This window comes from Mustela nigripes, unplaced genomic scaffold (genome assembly GCF_022355385.1).
Source record: "Mustela nigripes isolate SB6536 unplaced genomic scaffold, MUSNIG.SB6536 HiC_scaffold_461, whole genome shotgun sequence".
In the NCBI taxonomy this organism is placed as follows: Eukaryota; Metazoa; Chordata; class Mammalia; order Carnivora; family Mustelidae; genus Mustela; species Mustela nigripes.
Genome location: NW_026739868.1, coordinates 24,852 through 35,617, shown reverse-complemented (window position 1 = coordinate 35,617; position 10,766 = coordinate 24,852). Strand labels below are relative to the sequence as shown.

Below are 10,766 nucleotides of genomic sequence, written 5' to 3'. Positions count from 1 at the left end.
TCTCTCGCGCTCTCTCTCCCTCTATCTCTGGCAAATAAATAAATAAAAATCTTTAAAAAAATAAAATAAAATAAAATAAAATAAAATAAAATAAAAAGAAATAATAAAATCTTGCCATTTGTAACAATGTGGATGAAGCTAGAGTGTATTATGGTAAGTGAAATAAGTCAGCCAGAAAAAGACAATTACCATATGATCTCACTCCTTTGTGGAATTTAAGAAACAAAACAGATGAACATAGGAGAAGGGAAAAAAGAGAGAAGGAAGCAAGCCATAAGAGACTTTTTCCTACTGAGAACAAAATGAGGGCTGATGGTGGGAAGTTGGAGGGAGATGATCTAGATGGATGGGTAATTAGTATTAAGGAGCACACTAGTGATGAGCACTGAATGTTGTATGATAAGTAATGAATCACTAGATTCTGTACCTGAAACCAATTTTATCATATATGTCAATCAACTAGAGTTGGTGGGTATTATGGAGGCCATGTATTGCATGGAGCACTGGGTATGGTGCATAAATGATGAATTCTGGAACACTGAAAAGAATTTAAAAGATTGAAATAAAAAGGAAATATGACAACCACACGCAACAAACACAAATAAATGATATGTAGCATTGAGAAGGGATGGGACTTGTTTAAAGTCATATAGGTAGTTAATGGTAGGTAGAGATGGAGTAAGACCCTATTTTCTAAGATGGTGGAAAACAGCTGCAAGTCCATTGTTCAGTAGGTAATGTGGCATCAGTATTAATAGAATGGAAATAGCATCTGATATAGGTTCATATCTTAGGTTGCTACTTAATACCTTAATGATTTGGTGGAATTAACTGAAGCAATCTTTCAGTTTCCCCATATGTAAGGTGAGTATCAGAATAGTAACCATTGGGTTGCTATGAATTAACCATTTAGTATGAATTAACCCAATAGTAACCATTGGGTTGCTATGAATTAACTGCATGTAAAATGTTTATGATAGTTTCAGACATAAAACATGTTTTTATGAAATATAATTTGAAATATAATTGAAATATAATTTAAAATATTTTTTGATCTGAAAGGATTTTTTTAAAAAAATTTATTTATTTGATAGATACCCAGCCAGAGAGGGAACACAAGCAGGGCAAGTGTGAGAGGGAGAAGCAGGCTTTCTACTGAGTGGGGAACTAGATGTGGGACTCAATACCAGGACTCTGGGATCATGACTTAAGCTGAAGGCAGATGCATAATGACTGAGCCACGCAGGCACCCTCGATCTGAAAGGATTTAAAAGATTGTAACAAAGTCTCTATAATCTACATTTTTTTCAATATATAAATATTACACTTTAAAAAGCTATTGAAATGTCATGTTCTGTATTATTTCAGATAAATTAATTTTCTCTGGTGTCTCTGGAATTACCTCAACCTCATGGAATATCAGAACAATGTCACAGAATTTGTCTTCATGGGTCCATGGGGAAATAAGCAAATGGAGCTACTGTTCTTTTTCTTCTTCCTGCTTTGTTATTTTGTAATCTTAATGGGAAATTTTCTCATCTTACTCACGATCACCTGCAGTCATCTAATTGAACAACCAATGTACTATTTTCTCTGTCACCTTTCCCTCATGGATCTCTGCTACACCTCCACGGTGGTCCCCAGGCTAATCAGGGACTTGGTCACAGCAAGAAAAAACATTTCCTAGGGGCGCCTGGGTGGCTCAGTGGGTTAAGCCGCTGCCTTAGGCTCAGGTCATGATCTCAGGGTCCTGGGATCGAGTCCCGCATCAGGCTCTCTGCTCAGCAGGGAGCCTGCTTCCTCCTCTCTCTCTCTGCCTACTTGTAATCTCTCTCTGTCAAATAAATAAATAAAATCTTTAAAAAAAAAAAATTCCTATAACAACTGTATGACCCAGCTTTTCACTGTCCACTTGCTGGCGGGTGTGGAGATATTCATCTTGGTGTCCATGGCTTTAGACCGCTACGTTGCCATTGTCAAGCCCACTACTTGGTCCTCATGAACCGGCGGAGGTGTAACACGTTGGTCTTCATGGCCTGGGGTGTGGGTTTTTGGCACTCTGTCGCTCTACTGCTGGTTGTACTGCATGTACCTTTCTGTGGTCCTAATCAGATCGATCACTACATATGTGATGTGAAGCCTCTCTTAAAACTGGTGTGCAAAGACATTCATGTTGTTAATATCTTAATGATTGCAAACTCAGGAATGGTGGTGGTTGCTGTCTTTCTTGTCCTGGTGGCTTCTTACATTCTCATATTATATAATCTTAGGACACACTCCTCTGTAGGGAGGCGCAAAGCTCTTTCAACCTGCAGCTCTCATGTAATGGTTGCATTTTAGTCTTTGTGCCCTGTATCTATACTTATGTTCTACCTGCTGGGAGTGAGAACAAGGATAAGGAAGTCTCTGTGTTTTACACTGTGATTGCTCCCATGCTGAATCCTCTCATCTATACCCTGAGAAACATGGAGAAAATCACTATGGGGAAGGTGTGGTCTAAAATGGCACATTCAAAATTCCGGTAGGGACACCAGAATGGCTCACTTGGCTCAGGTCATGATCTCAGGGTTATGAGATCAAGCCCTGCATAGGACTTTCTACTCAGCAGGGAGTCTGCTACTCCCTCTGCCACTCCCCTTGCATGTACTCAGTGTGTCAAATAAAAAAATAAAATCTTTCATAGATTTGATGAGGTTCAGGAGTGTTCCCTCTATCCCTATACTTTGAAGCGTTTTAATCAAGAACGGATGCTGGATTTTGTCAAATGCTTTTTCTGCATCACTTGAGAGGACCATGTGGTTCTTCTCTCTTCTCATATTAATTTGTTGTATCACATTGATTGATTTGCGAATGTTGAACCATCCTTGTAGCCCAGGGATGAATCCCACCTGGTCATGGTGGATAATCTTTTTAAGGTGCTGTTGGATCCTGTTGGCTAGAATCTTGTTGAGAATCTTAGCATCCATATTCATCAGTGATATTGGTCTAAAATTCTTCTTTTTGGTAGGGTCTTAGCCTGGTTTGGGGATCAGGGTAATGCTGGCTTCATAAAAAGAGTCTGGAAGTTTTCCTTCTGCTTCAATTTTTTGAAACAGCTTCAGGAGAATAGGTGTTATTTCTTCTTTGAAGGTTTGGTAGGATTTCCCAGGCAATCGTCAGGTCCTGAGCTCTTGTTTTTTGGTAGGTTTTTGATCACTGCTTCAATCTCATTATTAGATATTGGTCTATTCAGGTTGTCGATTTCTTCCTGTTTCAATTTTGGGAGTTTATATTTTTCCAGGAATGCATCCATTTCATCTAGGTTGCTAAGCTTATTGGCATATAACTGTTGATAATAACTTCTGATGAAATTCAGGTAATGATGATTTTTATTTACTTTTTACATTGTGTTCCCAGAGCATTTATTATTTGAGATGTTGTAGAAAATATATAGCTTTCTTTGGGTAGTTGGACTAAATGATCTCTAACATTTTAAGAAACAAAGAAGAAAGTTTCTGTAGTTCAGATTGCAATCTGCATGCTAAAGTTTCCCACTAGTGGCAGATGTGGTTGAATGGGTTTGAGGAATGCTAGAAATGTCTTTCTAAAACGCATGCCTAATCATAGTACAGCCCTCTCCAAAAATATAGATGGAACCCTATTTTCCTTGAATAAAATCTAAACTTCTCTCTTGCTTATCAAAATTGGTCCTGGCCAAATTTGCTAATCTCAGAAGGCATTACATTGGTAGAAATTATGGTGTTACAATGACAGGTTGGGGGGTCAGGGAGAACTGGGTGATTCTGACTCGGGTACATTTTCATTTTTGGGTCTTGGCTATTTACTTTAATTATATATTCATTCTCATTTTTCTAATATCTATGAAATGTGTAATATTGTACTTTATAAAGTTATAGCAGTACTTTGGCTAATACATGTGATGATTTTGCTAGGACATATGGCTACTGGAAACACGTTATATATCTTTCCTCTTTCCTTACCTTTCTTCATTTTTTTCCCCTTTGCTAGGATGCTTTCAACCAACTACCCCCAACTCCACATTCTTCAAACATACTCTAAAGTCTATCAGCTCTATGACTGTGTATTGACACAAGGTCTGAATGAAGCTTGGTTAAAAGCACGCATTATGTTGAAATGGACAACCAGTAAAACAAGGAGTTCTGATATCCATCATTCTGAAGTACTAGAATCTCTTATTTCCTCAGGGTTGCTACACTTTCCAAGCTGGAGGCAAGTAGTAAATATATAGAAACCAACTTCTTTCACTCATAGAAGGCACACAGTTCTTTTCCTTATTCTCATTTAGTAGCTCTATGGGCAAATCTTTTTAACTTCTAGACGACTGTATTCTTATTGGAACCAGAGAACTAACATTACTTAACTCATAGGATGCACTATTGTGAGATGAAATGATACAATAAACTTAAAACACAAAATAATGTCTTGATAAATTTATCATTATTATTATTATTTTGCATCTATAAGATTCTATAAAAAATTGATCTCCTTAAGTTTAACATGTATAAAGGAAAGTTTTTAAAATATTTTATTTATTGAGTTAGCAGAGAGATCACAAGTAGGCAGAGAGGCAGGCAAAGAGAGAGGGGGAAGCAGGCTCCGCACTGAACAGGGAGCCCTACATGGGGCTCGATCCCAGGACCCTGAGATCATGACCTGAGCCGAAGGCAGAGGCCAAACCCACTGAGCCACCCAGGTGTCCCAAGGAAATTTTTTATATATCGATTTGTGTATGATGGAAAATCTGTTCCCTGAACGTCACTGTGTTACTTTTCTGGCTGAACCAAATAACCTGTACAAATGAACTTACATAGGGTCAGGACAAATGGTAAACAGAATTGCTGGGCATTGAGTGCTGATATCTCCTCAAATTCTATTATAGTCTCACTTACTGATATAACATTTTTACCCTAACACGTGTATCAAGAATGGATTATTTATTCTTTTATCTTTCCTTTACTTCTGTCCTCCATTCCTCAGCCATCTATTTCATCACTGTTAGTCTCTAGCAATAAATAACTCAGGTTCCAGTCTTGATGGTGGGTCACTATTCTATTGTTCTATCTACTCTACCCATAAAGGTTACTTGAGATAATGATGCATATTGAACTGTATTGCAAGTGTTTGTTTCTTTTTGTATATTCTCATTTCAGAATTTTCTGAGGCTTATATAAAAGAAAATTTCCAAAATGGAGCAAGCAAGCCTTCTTAAGACAGTTTTTTTTTTTTTTAATAGGATCAGGAGTTCATAAGTGAGAAATCATTTATGCATGGCCCCATTAGAGAACCCATGAAGATTTCTGAAACTTTCAGAGAACTGCAAGCCCCAGCCTGGACTTAACTTCCTCCTTGCCATGACAACTGAATCATTGCATCCTTCACTTATAAAGGAGCTCCAAACGCTCATTTGCATGTTACCCCAACCAATCCAATTAACCCTGATTCCAATCTCTGTTTTACATAGAGGGCCTGAATGAGAATTAGACTCATAGCCTTTCACCTGTATAACTCTGCTTCTCTTTGATTTCCTGGAAACACAATTTAGGTTTCTACCTGAACCTGTATCTCTCAAACAGTCATTTTAATTGCCCAAATAAATGTATGTTTTCAGTGAAGTAATTCTAAACCAGCACTACCCTAATGCTATTCCATGCTGTATTATTTTATTTATATATTTCTTTAATTTTTTTAAGTTTTTATAAACATATATTTTTATCCCCAGGGGTACAGGTCTGTGAATCACCAGGTTTACACACTTCACAGCACTCACCAAAGCACACACCCTCCCCAATGTCCATAATCCCACCCTGTTCTCCCAAACCCCCTCCCCCCAGCAACCCTCAGTTTGTTTTGTGAGATTAAGAGTCACTTATGGTTTGTCTCGCTCCCAATTCCATCTTGTTTCATTGATTCTTATTCTACCCACTTAAGCCCCCATGTTGCATCACCACTTCCTCATATCAGGGAGATCATATGATAGTTGTCTTTCTCTGCTTGACTTATTTCGCTAAGCATGCTGTATTATTTTAATTCAGAAAGCAAGATGAGTGCAAGTCAGGCAGAGTTTCTGAATTGCTCTTTCTGACTAGAGCATTATGGAGCCTCCTGAGAAAGTGCTTGACACAAGCCGACACAAACATGAAAAGTAAAGTTATATCTAGAAATTGCCCACAGGCACCCGAGTCAATACCATGGAGAGCAACACAAAGGCATTTGATGAAGATCTGTTCAGAAATGCCTCTGGGAATATAATTTCTTAGAGTTTCAAAGACCTATTAATTCTTGTATTGTCATATGTTATATTCTGCTCTTCTGAGTCAACTTTCCTCCAGCATTGGTATAAAATAAGTGACTCCTAGGAGTTAAAATGTATATCTGTTTTCGTAAGAATTTCAAAATACTTAATTTTTTCCTTCCTTTCTTCCTTTTCTTTTTCTTTCTTTCTTTCTCTCTCTGTCTCTCTCTTTCTTAAAACCCACTTCTTACATCCCTGATGGTTCAATGGATATTTAAGTTCTACTCCCCTTGCAAATATGTAAAGTGTTCTAAGATATGTTGAAATTTTCAAATTAATTTTTGAGAATTAACCTAAAATATGCTTGAATATTTGGTTTGTAAATCTCTGCATTTTATTTTATCTTTAGATACCGGAGAAGAATCAGCAGAGTGAGTACCTCAGGAGGGAGCTCCTCTGATTTCACCTAAAGCAATCTTACAGCCACTGAGATCTAATGATCCATGAATTAACCATGCCACTTTCATTCGAGAATGCTCCACCAACTGTGCTTTGGGGTGGTTATATGCTATTTAAATTTATTCCACTTAATTCCATCCTTAAACCATATTTTCTCTAGCAGCATAAGATAATGTGATTACACAAAATAATTTCATGAACTATAGTCTTATTGTGCATTATTCATGAGCAGAATTCCACTTGAGAACAAAAACAATTGAGTTGAACTTAATGAAATTTTTTAAGTTTCAGTGAAATTTATTGAGTCTCTTTTTGGTGCTTTTATATTTTCCATTATATTCTTAGGAAGGAATAGCCCAATTTATGATTGCATGTCCCAATGATGAGTAATTTTCTAACATTCAAAAAACTTGTCATTCTAAAATGGACTAGATTTATCTGATTGAATTAATGGAACTATCATGGGCCATATTCTGATATCATTAGGAGACAATCTGAACTTATGGTGGAAACTCTAACTATAAGAGCAATTATTCTTATTATCTAAATAGCATAATTAATACATAATGAAGAATATTTATACAATGCAACCAAAGAAATAAAATTATAATTTGATTTTATTTTTATAGTGCAGGGAAATTACAGGCCAGTGATTAGTATTAAAAAGTCCCCAACAACAAACAATTTTATAGATTAATTTTTACTTCTTTTTACTAACAGATTGCTCCAAACTGAAATTTATCATGGTCAACCCCATTAATATATATTGTGACATTTTGATTTTTTGTTTTGTTTAGATTTTTTCCATGTTGACTTGGTGACAGATGTGTACATGGCAATCTCAGAGACTGTTAACTTGAAAAAGTAAAAGGAAGCTAATATGTGGCTTTGAACTATGTACAACACTGGGGCATTTCACATTATTTTTGATATTCTTCAATATAGTCTGAATTATATAATAATTTATGGATTCTATAAATGTGGACAATGAAGCTTTAAGCAGTTAGCGATAATCTCAACATTTATAAATGGTCTGGAAAGGGAGACAGTTAACTTTGTTTACTGAGTTCTTTTTAAATGTTATTGGTGTATGGGAAAAGATGATGTTAAACAACGTTAAAGTGAAAAATGGGTATTGTTTTTGCTTAAACTGGGTAACTAACTTCTTATAGAACATTGGCCAGATTATTCAGATTTTAAACTTTATACATCTATTTTAAATAACCATAATTAAAGGGGAAGAAAGCATCTATAAGGACACATTTTACTTAATATCAAACCTCTGACCACTGGAAGTATTTAGGTGAATTGTTTTCCTTTTATATTTAGATTGTTACTGCTATCAAAAACAACTTGAAGCAAAACAGTTCACCGTTCAGTTATTATACTTCATGTTTCTATGTCTTTCTTGTTCCATGATTCCAACTAGAAAATGCATAAATCTCTTCATCACTTACAATTTCAATTACTTGACAAACTGAGAAAATATGGCCAAGGATATATTACATGTTTCAATCACAATAAATCTGTCATGGACTGCACTCACATTCACTTTTACTCAAGCTAACAGCAGTAATTATAATAGCATTTCCCACTCAGATATCAGGATGAGAGTATAAGAACTGCTATGGGTGAAACATTGGTGATAATCTAGAAAATGAGTCAGAATCTTACCAAAAGGAAGGCACATTGCTATAACCGATGAAAAATTATTTCAAAATTATTTGGAATCAAGAATGCTGGACCACATATTTATATTAACTGCAAAATATATTCCTTAAAATATTAATAAATGTAGATTAGGTGATCTGTAATCTGTTATCTTGTACACTTTTTTTTTTTAATAATTGTGATGAGAATTCAAAATGCATCTTCTCACTGCTTGTCTGCAGGACACCCTATCATCTTGTACTGCCCACAAACATGGACTGAAGCTCTGGACTGAGTGGGAATGAAGATATCTCTCCTCCACATGATATTACATATTGATGCTAAATTACCTAGATTATCTTGATCTGCATCTCTTTTATTGGAAACCCAGGGTTTAGATATATAAGTGACGTCCACTTTAAGTTGTTTAACAATTAACTTTGAGTCCATTTGTTTTAGGCAAACACATCTCTCTGCAAAAAAGTATGCCATCTCCGAAATTAGGAATCATCACTGGCTGTAAAAAGGTAAGGAGAAAATTGATCATGAATCATAAAAGTACTAACCTCTATTTAATTACCATTCACTCTTGAACAGTGTGAACTGATAATTATGTTTGCTTTGTTAAAAACAAGAAAGAGGCCAGGAAGCCTGATAGCAGTATGAAAGTCATACTAGAAACAGATGGACTTTTGTTCTTCATGAAATTAGAGTTGAATGATAAATTAAAACAGAATGAGTTTCTTATAATATACCTGTTCAAAAATGTTACACTAGTTACCTCTAAAATGATCTTAAAGTCATAGGTTTTGAGTTTTTGGTGGATTTTATAACATCTAAATACCTTTGCTGTAGTAGCATTCTGTGTTTTTAAAATATACACACAGGGTGGCCAGAAATGGTAGTTACATCAGGTTACATAAAGGTGGAAGCTGTGCTGTAGTGTCTGCATCTCACTGAGTGACATTTAATTCTTAAGTGTTGGCTAAAACAGCTCCCAGATTATATTCTATCTATCCTAACCTCTGTCTCTATATATAAATAAAGTCTCAAGATTCTGTGAAAGTGCAAATTTGTGAATCTTTGATCCTTTCATTGATGTAGCATCTAGTTGCTGAGTATTGGAACAAATCTCTCTTGGAACTACATTCTGTATCATCTTCTTTTGTTGAATTTTATTCACTAGGTCATGTATAAAATACTGAAGTTCTAAGGAAAAGTCATGAAATATAAACAGTGTAACTGTACTTGGGAGATTTCTATCTTTCATTTTTCACTTGCCATCACAAATTTAGATTAATTTAAAACAATTTTTGTTTAGCTCGTAAAATGTACATAGGAGAAATGGAAAAATTTATTTTTAATAAATAATTTTAACAATTTTACAAATTGAATCCAGTGACAGCTTTTAAAGTGCCTGATAATATTTTGGTTTAAAATGTGCAATTGATAGTTTGTCCACAGGGCAAGGAAGATAATCCTTTATTTTTTTTAATTTTTTTTTTTTTTTTAAGAGAAGGAGAGAGATAGAGGTGGGAGCAGAGGCAGAGGGAGAGGGAGAGAATCTTAAGCAGCTCCACACCCAGCACAAAGCTTGTATCTGCCTAATACAGGGCTCTATCTCATGACCCTGAGATCATGACCTGAGCCAACATCAAGAGTTGGACATTTAACCAACTGAGGCATCCTGGCACCCCACAAACTGATATATTTTTAATAAATTTTCATTCCTCATGATACACTCCGAAATAAAACAGAATTTGTCCAGATCATCCTGAAAGAAAACGTTTCACCTATGCATAAACATGTACATTTTAAAATGTGCAAATTTTTAACTATGTAAATTAGTTATTTTCTTATCTAATAAAACTAATAATAATAAAATTATTTCAACCTAACATTTGATTATTCCAACATCATAAACAGTAATGCTGAAATTTACATCATTTTTCCTGTTATAGAATTATTTACAATAGATTTGTAAAATAGGAGAAATAAAAAAGAAACATAAATCTAGGGCTCAGGAATATATAATATGTACTTGATGATATCAATTTGCTTTTGGTAAATTTTATGGTATTGTTACCATGCTGCTAATTTTTTTATGCAGATTCCTATTTTTCTTTTCAGATATTTAACCCATAATTGGGATGAGAATTCAAAATGTATCTTCTCACTGCTGGTCTGCAGGACACCCCATCATCTTGCACTGCTCACAAGCATGTGCTGAAGCTCTCTGGACTGAGTGGGAATGAAGATATCTGTCCTCCACATGATTATTACATATTGATGCTAAATTACCTAGATTATCTTGATCTGCATCTCTTTTATTGGAAACCCGGGGTTTGGATATTTAAGTGACGTCCACTTAAGTTGTTTATCTACCAATTAATTTTGAGTCAAT

At 35.3% G+C, this 10,766-nt stretch overlaps 1 pseudogene; it reads left to right on the top strand.

The window, feature by feature from the left end:
* Window positions 1-1,411: 1,411 nt before the first annotated feature.
* Window positions 1,412-2,525, top strand: LOC132008597 (olfactory receptor 4P4-like; annotated as a pseudogene).
* Window positions 2,526-10,766: the final 8,241 nt, after the last annotated feature.